Source organism: Nannospalax galili, unplaced genomic scaffold (genome assembly GCF_000622305.1).
Source record: "Nannospalax galili isolate Female #2095 unplaced genomic scaffold, S.galili_v1.0 scaffold191, whole genome shotgun sequence".
NCBI classification, from domain to species: Eukaryota; Metazoa; Chordata; class Mammalia; order Rodentia; family Spalacidae; genus Nannospalax; species Nannospalax galili.
In genome coordinates, this window is record NW_008331484.1 from 3,415,480 (window position 1) to 3,429,031 (window position 13,552).

Sequence of the window (13,552 nt, forward strand, 5' to 3'; positions counted from 1 at the left end):
AATATAGCAGATATATGTAAATACAGCATGTAATTATATAATGTGAACTATAAATATAAAATAAATATATGGATATTTATAAATGTACATATGTAAATGTAACAATAATAATCCAAGAAGAGGACACAAAATTGAGAGGGAAAGAGATGAAATGGCAGGAATTGGCGAGGTACTGGGAGGGATGGAAACTCAGCACCCATGTATGAAATTCTCAAGAAACAAGTAGACATAGTTAACAATTCAAAGGCACTAAATATAAAATAAATATATGGATATTTATAAATGTACATATGTAAATGTAACAATAATAATCCAAGAAGAGGACACAAAATTGAGAGGGAAAGAGATGAAATGGCAGGAATTGGCGAGGTACTGGGAGGGATGGAAACTCAGCACCCATGTATGAAATTCTCAAGAAACAAGTAGACATAGTTAACAATTCAAAGGCACGGTCCCTAAGAGCATTTAACTCAGGAGACATTGTACAAACTATATTTGCACACAAGGTATTCCAATATCATTATAAAAATTGTGACATTTTTAAAATGTGTATCAGATTATCACTGAAACAGCATAGAATTTACTGTCAGGGTGGCAGAAGCATTTTGGAAATTCTCTCTCCATCCTTGTAATCTTTCGTGATTCTGGGATTATTCTAAATGCAGAATGGTTGATTACTTGAACATCTGCAAAGAGATACATAGTTTGTTCTTTTCTCAGATTGGTGTTTATCAAACTTCAGTATGCATAAAAATTGCTGTTTGTTTTATATACAAATTTAAATGATGTAAGTCATACACTGCATAAAGATGTTTCCATCAACAGCAGAATGTATACGCCATGGAAATCCTGTAAGATCACATTGCCTAGTGGAATTTTAGCCAATTTAGTTTGTGTTACGAACACTGATATCAACACAATAACAAAACTACTGAAGGACACATTTTCTAGAACATAACCCTGTTCATACGGCATGTCTTGTCTCTGTGATATCTGTAAATATCGGTCAGGGATCATGAGCATGCTTTGCAAGAAATATACACAGACACATTATGATGTCAGAATTTGTTAAATAACAACAAACTTAAAGCTATCTCAGTTTTGTTGGCTGAACTTCCCGAGGAGTCCCAACATCCCTTGCTAGTTGATCACTGGAAAACATGTGTTAATTTACTCTAACTTCAATTGCTAATATTAACAATCAGATTACACATCATTATACATGTACATATATTTATGTGCATAACCACATACATGTAAGGTTTTATACACACAGGTACAGAATGGCCACAACATGTTTAAAGAGGCAGCAGTTTTCAGAGAATTCAAAGAGGCCTTTCTGGAGGCAAAAACAGAAAACTGATGTGGGTACAATGAAAGTCACTGCAGGTGACTAGTCAAGATATTAACAAGCCCAGTTGGAGAGTGATGGAGTCAGGTAGAGCTGCTACAGGGTAACAAATCCAGTTAAGTCTCAGGGATGGATCAAACTGCAGAGGCACCAGACAGTGCAGGCTGTGGAAGCCAGGTACAGGATCTTGGAGGTGAGGCACATAACCAGATCTAGAATAACATATAGAGACTAGATTAAGTGAACTTAGTCTAACAGTGGGGACCAAGCTGAGCAGAAGCCGCAGAGACAGTTGAAAGTACTCTTTCCATCACTGTCTTGACAAACACACTGGGTGATCAGATGTCAGGTCTGTGGAGCCATCACCACTGAAATGTGCCACGTCTACTTTTTTATAGAATACAGGTGACAGTATTTCAACTTAAGTCAATCCTTTGTGATGGATAAGTTCTAAAGGTTTTTTTTCTGTTAAGGTCTTAACACACCCATGTGTTCATACATTTTTAAAAAATAATTTATTGAGAATTGCATACAGGCATATAAGCAAAGAAGACATTTTGATCAAATCCATGCCTACTCCATATCGCTCCATCTCTTTTTTCTGCTAACTTCATGTACTCTTCTTTTTTATGGTGATTTTTGTTACTCTAACATTCCCCACCTCTGAAGAGGTAACCCTAAAATCTTTTAAGGGCTAGATAAGAGCTCCCTAATACTTTCGACATTTTTGGCCTTTGGAACGGAGTGTGTTGCTAAGAGGCCCAAGGACATTTTGACTTTTAGCTAAGAAACTGGCTACTTTTCTTTGGGTCTTTTTACACTAATGGCCTAGCCAATTCTTACCTCCTATTCTTATCACACCATCCTCTGAAGAAGTTACCTAGCTTGTGTGTAGGGAATCAGGACAAAGACTGCTCTGGCTTCTTCCTGCTGAACAGGGACCCAGGGTGAGGCAACTGGGTTACCCTTTCAGTGGGTTTATCTAAAAGATTCCCAAATTGCATAACTCTTGTCTGTAGGGGTAAAGAAAGTCCTTGACTGGTGAATAAGAGATGTGAAGAAGTAAAGGCAAGAGTAATTAGCATTACAAGTTCTAGCCAGGGAACTAGAAAAAAGTCAGAACAGGGAAAAATTCAAATGTTCATATGAGAGTCCATTGGAATTTCTTGACAAGAGCTTCCAAGAGCATCCCGTTTTTGGGTTCCTCCTCATTTTTCTTTTGTCTGCCGAGGCTGGTCTCGAGAGTGATGGATTCAGGATTTGCTTTCAGGCATTTTGATAGCTGTTGGAGTGCAAGTGATGAAGGTCAATGTAGGTTTGTTATGATATATAAAGGATGAGACAAAAATTATATACAGATAATCTTAAAATTTCTAGGGTCATAGTTTAGTCAACTAGTTTAAGGAACAAAATATATATCTAGTCAAGGTTTATCTGAGAACATTTGGTTTTCTACACAAGCTTTATTTACATAGCACATGATAATTAAAAGTACCAGATAGGTGGAACTAACTTTATTGGATGTTTAACAGTCATACTTTAAGGTCTCTACTAAACTGGTCAGAAGGACTTAAAGGACAGTTTTTGACCCTTGGCCTCTAAGGTCACCTAAGTTTCAGGGGACTATGGAACCTCTCTTAAAATGTCCTGTAACTGTGGTGAGTCACTTTTCCTCTTGATCAAGGAGGCCATGGAGGACCCACCAGATGGGCTTGAACCAGCATCCAGACTACAAAGAGGAGGGTCATCTCAGAGGAAGAGTTTCCTCCATGCTTCCAAGCGAAGATAGCCATGATCGAGTAGAACCTTTGACTTATCTACACATAGATGGAACTGGTAAAAGAGAGGAGCCAGGCACTCCGCCCAAGTCCATGTGACCCCTGAGAATCAGATCCTCAAACGACCTTAAGTGTAAATATAAATTGATTTATTTGTGCCAACTGTATGGTCTTAAACACCCCAAAGGAAAGTATAAGCAAAGGGTAAAGTGATTAGTATATTTCTATAAGAGTTCAAGGGATTACATTTCTCCAACATTAGGCTTAAGTCCATATAAAAAGTTATTTATTTCTAATTGATGGTTTTGTTCTTAATCAGAAAGTACTTCTCAGATTAAGACTTCAAATCTTGGTCTGCAGTACTGTAGTGCCCTTCTGTTGTTAAGGGAGACAACCCACTATTGTTCTAAAATGATGGCTGATGGCCAAATTTGCCCCTCCATCTAGAAGCATTTGACAGCGAACTGACACTCATTCTAACCACTCCAATCATGTTCATACATTTTTAATATATGGTAAATCTATTCAGTGGCACATTTTTCTCATTAGGACTACTTTATCAGTCTGTGCCTCGTGGGTGGTACTGGGCAGGTGGTAGTGTCTATGTGTACAGTGAGATGCCATTCTTCCTTTGAATTTGTACTCAAAATGAACCAAATGCTGCTTGTGAAAAAGGCACAGTCTGAAAGTTACTGTTTAATTCAACACAGTATGGCACAACCTCAAGTCCACAGACAAGGATTAGCAATTAATTGGTGTAGTTGGGATTTCTTTTGCATTAAAAACATGAGCACAATCAAAATAAAACCATGGATATTAACTAATATAAAGTATTACTTCATAATAATGAACATAAAATTAGATTTATGAGTTTGAAAAGGAACCTTTATTCCCTCAGTAAGTTATCATTAAATGTATGAATCCTAAGTTATAGCAAGACAGTAAAGCAGTGTTAGGAAATTCAGTCTTAATCTTTCTTCATAATTATATAAATTTTAAGGACTATTCATGGAAATCTAAATGTACAGTAGAGCAAATAAGCAAGTGTATTCATTTACTATTGGAACAAAGTTTGTTGAGTATAGCTCCTCTTGATCTAAAGACTTAGAATAGACACATCATAACCCTCCATACAAACACATCTGATACAGTATAAAGAAGCTTTCAGACACAATAGATATTGCTTGTCAAGGTGAGAAACCATACTAAAAGTATTCCAATGACTTTGATAGTATTTCTCAAAACAGGCTGACTACATTCCCCAAGCTTGCCCTGCTTTGTAAAAACACCTTTTAATAGGTCTCCTTTCTGCTCCAACATGCTCTTTTTGACCTCCTTGGCATTTGGTTTTATCCCTCTGAATTTTTGACTGTGTTGTCTGGCATAGCTTTTGTTGATATGAAATGGTCTCTTTTGAAGCTGGAAGGCTGTCTCAAGCCTGTTTTCTACTCATTGAAAGCTGAATACCAAGACAGCTCTTTTCAGTTTGAACTGAATGCTTCTGATTGTTTAAATTAAAAATAAAAGTGTTAAGGATTGAGGGATGGTTCAGCAGTTAAGAGTGCATACTGCTTTTGAGGAGGGCCCAAGTTTGGTTCTCAGCACCCAGTTCTAGAGACTCACAACTACCTGTAACTCTTGTTCCAAGGGATCTGATGTCCTGTTCTGGCCTCTGTGAGTACCTGCACCCATGTGTACATATGCACAAACATATATATACATACACATAATTAAAAGTCTAAAGAAATTTTTAAAGAAAATAGAAGTGTTTTCATTGATATCACCCGTAAATATTTACTGGGTAGTAAGAATTAGTCTTCACATTTCAAAATCTACATCCATAACTAACTTTAAGGCCCCTCTAATGTGTATACCTGGTCCTGGGATTCCACAACCTCTCCAACAACTGACATTACTGAATATTCAGATTTTAAATTCAAAATGTGAACTTATATCACTTCATGCTTTGTAATGTGGATTTTAATTATTATCATTATGTTTGGATTATTTTTTTATTTATATTTAATGGTAGATAAAAGCTTCAAGACCTCTATTCAGAAGAGTCAGATATGGAAATCACTTTCTATTGATCAATGCAATTTATAAGGTGAGACTAGGTTCAGATGGTAGAGAAACAGATTGAGACAAACTTTTAATATATATGTATATATATACTATTTGTGTGTGTGCATATGTGCACGTGTGTGTGTGTTTGTGTGTGTGTATAAATGGTACATGTGTGGGAGTCAGAGGGCAACTTGTGGGAGAAAGTTCTCTCTATCCACCATGTACAGCAAAAGGATTGAACTCATGTCATCAGGCTTGGCACCAAGCACTTTTACCCTCTGAGCCAACTTGCTGAGCTTCAGATACCCTTTTGACAAACCCTTTTGGTATATAAAGCACCAGTTCAAATATTCCAGCATTTCACCAAATAAAATGGCTTATAGACACAGCCTTAATTAGGTCTATGTATCTGGACTCAGTTTATGTTAAAGAATTTATGTTTCTAACTTCAAAAAATTACTCTGATCATTTATATACATTTTAATTCTTGATTCCCAAACATTTCATTCCTCAGCTCTTTTTTCCTTAGAGAAGCTAAGTCTATTCAGCTATCTGAAAGTCACTGGAACTCTCAACATTCTGTCCATAGAGCTCCTCAGTGCATGCCACTTCAGTATATATGCATAGTCAGACTTCAAGTTCCTACAGTCAATATTTTTATTAATGTCTGACACTCCTGTCACATAGGTTGTTCTTGTGAAACAATTGTCCGATAATTTTCTTATTGTTGTCTAAAACTTTCCTATCAAATATCTCACTGATTTTTGCAAGCTCTGCCTGGCACCAAGTCCTAACATCAATTACACAATCATTTTAAGGTTCTGTTATAGTAGACTTTTTTCTTCTAGCTACTGGTTCCATTATCAGTTAATATTTGGTCCAAATGAACCAAGAGAATTAACAGTTGGGCACAGATCTTCACAGTTTATCTGGATCCCATTTCATGGAGGTTAAACTGGGCTGTAAAGCTCAAAATGGCCCCTCTTGTCTATCTGACAGTTGATGCTGTCTTTATTCTATGATGACTTTGTTCTACTGTGGTCTTCTGTCTTCTAGGGGATTAGCATAGCTTCTATGTAGAATGATCTTAAAGAAGTAATCTAGCAGAATAAAGACAAATACTCTAAATACCCCTTAAGCCCTTAGCACCCAAAAATACAAAAAGTTCTAGTACATTCTACTGATTATAAGGTCCTGAAAGTTCAGCAAATATTCAAAGAATGGGGAATTGGCATATATTTCTTGATGCTAATTACTACAGAGAACTTGTGGCTATAGTCACGCTACCATAAATAACAACAATAACATGGAAACATAGCCTACTCCTCAATTTTAAAATGCATCCATGTGTGTCTGTGTGGAGGTGCTCATCTGTGTATGTATGCATTTACATGTGTGTGTGTGTGTGTGAATGTGTGGTGTGAGTGTGTGGGTGAATGTGTTTTATACACACACACTGTGTGTGTGTATGTGTGTGTGTCTGTGTATGTGTTTTGTCATCCTAAGGAATGCTGTCCATGTCCTTTGAGACAGGGTCTTCCATTGGCTTGGAGCTCATCAATTAGGCAAGACTGGCTGGCCAGTGAGCCACAATCATCCTCTTGTCTCCACTTCCTCAGCCCTGGAATTATAAATTAGTGCTACCACACCTGACAGAAGACCAAACTGAGTTCTCCATGCTTGTAACACAAGCGCTTTACTGACTGAGCTATCTTTGATTTTAAGTTAAAAACACTAACACTAAAAACATAGTTTAAATTCTAACTGTGACAGAAATAAAACAGCTTATAAAAAGAGTAAAATAGTCATTCACCACATAGGAAATATTTCTTTTTAATTTTAGCTGTTAAAGTCATAATGGGTATCTTTAATTATTTTGAACAAATTAGAAGTTCCAAAGACAAAAATGTTGATATAAAATTGCTTTGATTTGTGGAGCTGGAGAGATGGCTGAGTGGTTAAGAGCACTGGCTGCCTTTGCAGAGGACCTGGGTTTGATTCTCAGCACTCACATCCTGGCTGTCTGAACTCTAGTTCCAGGGGATCTGATGCCCTCTTCTGACCTCTGAGGGCATTGTACAACATAGGTGTGCATGTGTGTGTGTGTGTGTGTGTGTGTGTGTGTGTGTGCACGCACATACACATAATTTACTCATACACATAAAAATAAAAAATAATAAAATATTTTTAAAAATTTCTCTGATTTGTAGTATCTTATTTCCATAACAAATCTGAGAGAGAACAGAAACCATGTGGCTTTGATGGACTTCTTCACAGCACAGCTTCCTTTGTGTGCTGTTGAAATATTGGTAATTTGAAGACAGCACCTTGGGGCCAAGGAGATTGCTCAGTTAAGTCCTTGACTACTGAACCCAGGTCCCCGAACTCACATATAAAGGTGTTGTGGTGGCATTTAGTTTATAATTCCAGCATTGGGCAGTAGAGACTGGTGTATCCCTGGAGATATCCACCTAGTCAGCCTAGCCTACTTAGGGAGCTCCAGCCCACTGAGAGACCCTATTGTAAAGAAAAATGTGGATGGTGCTTGAAGAATGACATCCGAAGTTGTATTCTGTTCTTCAGACATGTGCATAAAATATGAATGTGAACCATGTATACACACGTGAACACACAATCTTCCCTGCAAAAAAAGATGTCACTATATCTAATCTATGTGTATGTATCTGAAAATGCATAGAAACTAAAATTTCAGGGTTTTTTTCTTTTTACGATTAATGTTATTTTGACATACACTGTCTTGGTGTGAACTCTTGTTCCATTTGGTTTCATTTAATAAAATACTTGTGATCTTTTCACATTGATGGGGTGGAATTAGCAGGTCTCTGTAACTGTTTGGAGTGTTTCATTTTGTATAACACAGTTCATGTTGCTTATTCATTTTTTTACAGATAACATTTCAAAACTTGCTATTGTAAACAGCACTGGATTAAAGATTTTTTTGTGACTGAAAAATTTGTCAAGGACTGAAAATGCTGACTTAGGGACTCAGAACGTATCCAAGTATTCAAAACATTTCCAAATTATGGCCTGAAAATGTCCATGACAATTTGTGCCTCCTGTCAAAGTCTACAATTTTCTTGGAGGCTGTGCCCAGAATTTGAGTTGGATATGTAGATTTTTCTTAATAAGTAAAGTGTTTGAACTGGTATGTCATTGTGATATTTAATGTGAGCTTCCTTTGTTACAATGTGGCTTTGGTTGTTTGCTTTATTTTTGATTTACATTTCTCTGTATATTCTGTCAATCCATGTGTGTTATCTTTGAGTTCAATAGGGCCTATATGTTAACATGGAATTTAGGTAATTTTGAACAGATCAACTATGGATCATACAGTCAGGAAAATATTTAAAGCTAACATACACATCTTTGTATCTTAATATTCTTGATATACTTTTATAAATTAAACAATAGAGAAATCAAATCTTGCCCTCACTTCATAAAATGCAATTAAAATACAATACAATGTAACATGCTGCCACTTGCCACTAGGTGAGCATTATATTTCTAAGATGTCAGGAATATTTGTCTGAAAACTGCCATCTTCACTCTCTCTCTCTCTCTCTCTCTCTCTCTCATTCACTGAATGTTCATTAAGTTATCTTCTTACTTGGCAGTGTTCATCACCAAGGATTTAAGTCCCACTCCACAAGATGGAGTCCATACCTGGTACGTTATCAGGACCAAGAACCTGTGGCTTAGATAGGTCCTGGGCCTTAGGAGGGAAACGGCTTCTACTATTCTACTAAATGGACATAGTATTAAAATGACTCCCAGTGAAATTTGCTATATCCATAGATCAGTATATATTTCAATCTCATCAGAGAAGCTTCTTGAAATAGAAGGAAATTAACAAAGGATCATAAATCATGTCAATGTGCAGAGAATAAGAGACTGTGAACCCTTGACCCTAAATGATATATCTATATCACGTTATTTCCCCAAAGCCTCAGGAGTCATTTTGAAAGAGGGCGCAGAAAGATTGTGAGAGTCAGAGGAGGTAGCTGACTACAAGAAAACTGTTTTCCAGACAGCAGAGCAATTTCACATATGAACTCAGCAATTGTGATACTTATGCACAAGACTCACTCAAGCTCAAGTCACAAAAAATTCCAGTATGAAGATGGAGAGGTGGGCACAAAGTTCCACCAGTATCTAAGGAGCTATTGGTATTATATAGCTGCCAGCAGAGGAAGAATCTGTTTTCTTTAATGGTATGACGCTTGGTAGGTGGGCCATGCTCCATGGCAGGATCCACAGATAACAGTGTTTGGGCAACACAAAATGGACTCAAGGGGACGAAAAAAGAGAACAAAAAGTGGGTGGCTACAGAGGTCGGTGTGGATCTGTGAGGAAATGAGGAGGGGAAAACATGATCAACATACATTGTATGAAGGTCTCAAAGAATTAATAAAAAAATTTTTTTGGTCTTTTTGAGACAGGGTCTCCCTGTAGCCCCAGCTGTCCTAGAACTCACTATGTAGACCAGGCTGGCCTTGAACTCACAGAGATCTGCCTGCCTCTGTCTCCAGAGTGCTGGGATTAAAGGCATGTGCTACCACGCCCGGCAATAAAAATATTTTTTAAAATATATGAGGCAAGTGGTCAAGAGTTGAATGAACTTGTTTAATATTTTCAACACTTTCTATAAGAACATGGGTTTGTATACTAGGGATTCCTATAGCAAGACTTTAAAGAGATTTTCACTCTTAGAATTTTTTTTTCTCCAGGGCTGGAGTTATTTCTCAGTGGTTAAGAGCACTGACTGCTCTTGCAGAGGACCCAGGTTTGGTTCCCAGCACCCACATGGTTATCAAACAACCATCTATAACTCCAGTTCCAGGGGATCTGATTCCCTCTTCTGACCTCAGTTTTATATATATATATACATATATATATGTATATATGCTGGCAATACACTCCTGCACCTCAAATAAAAATAATAAATAAAATATATTTATAAGAAGTGTTCTCCATGACATGACCACTGTTCAGAATTTTCTACATACTTCAATGTATTTTCAAATCTCAGAAAAACATTTATAATAATGAAAAAAAGAATAAGCAGTGTACCTACTTCTCAGTGAATAGAAGAAAAAATAAAGCTAAAATATGGATGCTTTAGTACAACCGGAGGAGTACAAGCACGAACTGCTATTAGATGTAGACGAGGTTGCTTAAATAAAGCCATGTGCACAACCAACGCAGTCAATAGGAAATGCTACTTAATTTGATCTTTAAAGTGAGGTGTTGATTGACAAACTGATTCAGAATCTTACATATCTCGATCCCTGGTGAATCTTTTATAAATAATAACATTCATAAATTCTACCACATACACTGAGTCTGAGTCCTGGAGGTGAGGCATCTGAAATATGTAGCTTTGAATTGCATATGATCTTAAATATCACATATAATTGAAGTATCGAGCAAGGAAAATGGGAAATAATGGGCCTTCGTGACTCGTAGTTATGCTGAAAATTCTGGCAATGGACATCAAGGTAACTGTTATGAAGAGTGAGTGGGGATGTGGAAGAAAGGGCCTAAATGCCAGGCAGAAATCAAACAGGCAATGAACCAGATAAATGAAACCATGACACAGGAGGATCCTATTATGTATGCCACCGCTGACAGATGGGTGCATGAAGAAGTCATTAGGGCTTCACATTTCTTGGCTAAAATTCTAAATTTATCCTGAAGTTTATGGGGTACAAATGAGAAATTTCAATCAAAATAGATTATTTTAACAAACCACAAAAATTATAAATTTTTGTGAATTTCTTCTTGATTTACTGGTGGTGTGATCAGGCCTCATAGTGATTATTTCCTAATTCTTAATCTTTTTATTTAAGCTGCATAAATTAAGCACAATTATCCATAAGATTTGTCAAGGCTTTTGAAAGAAGAAATGGTGCAAATCCAACAGAAAAGACCAATTGTCCCATTTTCTTCCTCTTATAAGAAATCTGAGAGAAACTAGGAAAAAAATCATTAAAGTTTCTTGAATTGTAATGAGTAATTTAAACATATAACTGACACCCTGCATATCTTATTTTGTAATAGAGTATATAATCTCTTATGGTTTTGATAGTAATGTTTTACAATTCAATTTTTGCAATGCTGTATCTTGGAAGAGCACTTAGCTGATTACAAGAGTTTAAAAAAAAAAGCTCCCTCCCCCCAATCTTATCACAATAGGAGATTGGTGAGGAAAATTGAAAGCCAAGTAAAGGGAGAGAAGGAAAAGACAACAAGCCAGAGAATAACAGTTCCTTGGAGTATTAATTGATCTACTTTTCACCTGCATTCAACGATCTACTGTGAGGTTGCAGTTTATGGACCAAGGGAGCTGTGTTGTTACGTGGGGTAATTGTCTTGTCTTGAGTAAATCACTTTGGAGAAGACTATGGAGAGGAATTCTAAAAGCAGATTCCCAAAGGGTGGGAAATTGATCTAGGCCTCACAGATAAGTGAAGGGCTAAGGAATTAGAATCCTGCCAGCCAAATTACACAGGGCCCCAAGCAGGAGACACCGTCTTTCTGAAACCTAGTGCCTTTTTCTAGCTCTTGCTCGAGATTATATGACTATGTCAGTGTATGAGTACATATTACTAGTGCCCAACATTTATTTTGAAGATAATCCAAATTCAGAGAATAAAGGATCTTTCTTAATATGACTTTAGACTCCCTTCTTTGAACTCCTGTAAATCTTTGGCTTCTTTTGTCTCATAAAGATTTACTATGTGCAACCCTGTATACATTATATGACTCAAGAAACTATGGCTTTACATATGCTGTTTACTTTGCCTGGTGTACTCTCCATTGTCTTTTCTGCTGAAAAGATAACATCTTGTTCCTCTTTACATTAAGGTCATTTGGATGACTGTTCATCCCTTTTCATAGTAGTGTTCTTGTAAGTCAATTCATTTAATTTACTTGATAGTTACTATTTTAGTTTAAACTTAGGCTATTCATTTAATTCCTTTATGTCACAGACAAGGAATACAAAAGCTAGATTGGGAACAGTAGAGATCAGTGATTTTTGAGATTATATGTCCTTCAGAAAAGAAAATTAAGCAATACCTAGTTCCCTTTCCTTACTTTCCCTAAGAAACAGAACACCTTTTAAGTTAAACATAGTTAGTTTTATCAAGCCTATATCCTAGAGACCACTTATCATACTTTATGTGATATTTTTATTCATAACAAAGAGCTTGGCAGAAAAGTGAAGTTCTGTGTATAGTGACTAAAGTTTTTTTTAATGCCTTAATGAATACATGAAGTATTTCTAAACCCTACTAGGCCCAATTTTCTTGGTTATGTTTATAGTGACTTCAGTTAGAGGATAGATCAAGAGTGCCACAAAAAAATAAAGAAAAAAATGTGAATAATTACTTCTAAATACTGTCAAATATGAAAAACTTTAGGGACCTTGGTTACTCAAGTTGAAACTCTTAGGATTCTTAATCAGAATCATTCTTTAAAAGCTCACTGCAGCTTTAAAACAATATAATATGCTATTTCAAGCTATGAAGTGTTAGTATTCATTTAGAAAATTCATTATCATCTTTTTAATGCTTTTTATAAGTAATTTTAGGACTTGGGATACAATTTGTGTCCACAAAAGTCAGCATTTTGGAAATGTCAGTATAGTTGATAAGTTATCCAGCTCTATTTTCTTTTTATATATTTTTAAAATGAATTAGGAAATTAAAACAAAAATAGATCAAAGTATAAAATAATTAAATTCTAGTTAGCACACTTCTCTAACCCTAACATGTAGGAGGCAGAGCTAAATTGCATGTTGGAGTCCATAGGAAGACATGTTGGAAGACCTGGAAAGAAAGATACATCTCAGAAACAAGCAGTGGCTTGCCCTGTAAGCCTGAAATCCTGAGTTTGATCTCTGGAACCTACAAAAAGCTGGATACAGTGGTTTTCATCTGCAAACTCAGCACTCTGTTGGAGAGATGGGAAATAGATAGAGGGGCTTCCTGGCAACTCACAGGCCAGCAAAGCAACAGAAACATGATAGACCTTGCTGTACAAAGGGAAAGGACAGAACTAATGACTGAAAGTTAGCCTCTGGGCTTCACATGGGCACCTTGGCATACACATTCTCTTAGTGCTCATGCACATACATCATACAAACATACACACACACCTCTGTACACACAATAAAAATAATATACAAATTGAATACAATTATATATATATATATAAAATCAATGGCATTAGCAGGCCTGGGTTAAATCACACTGGACAACAGATGTTCAGATAAGAGTAAGAGACAAATCCATAACAACACATTTCATTACCTGAACAACTAGGCTTGAGG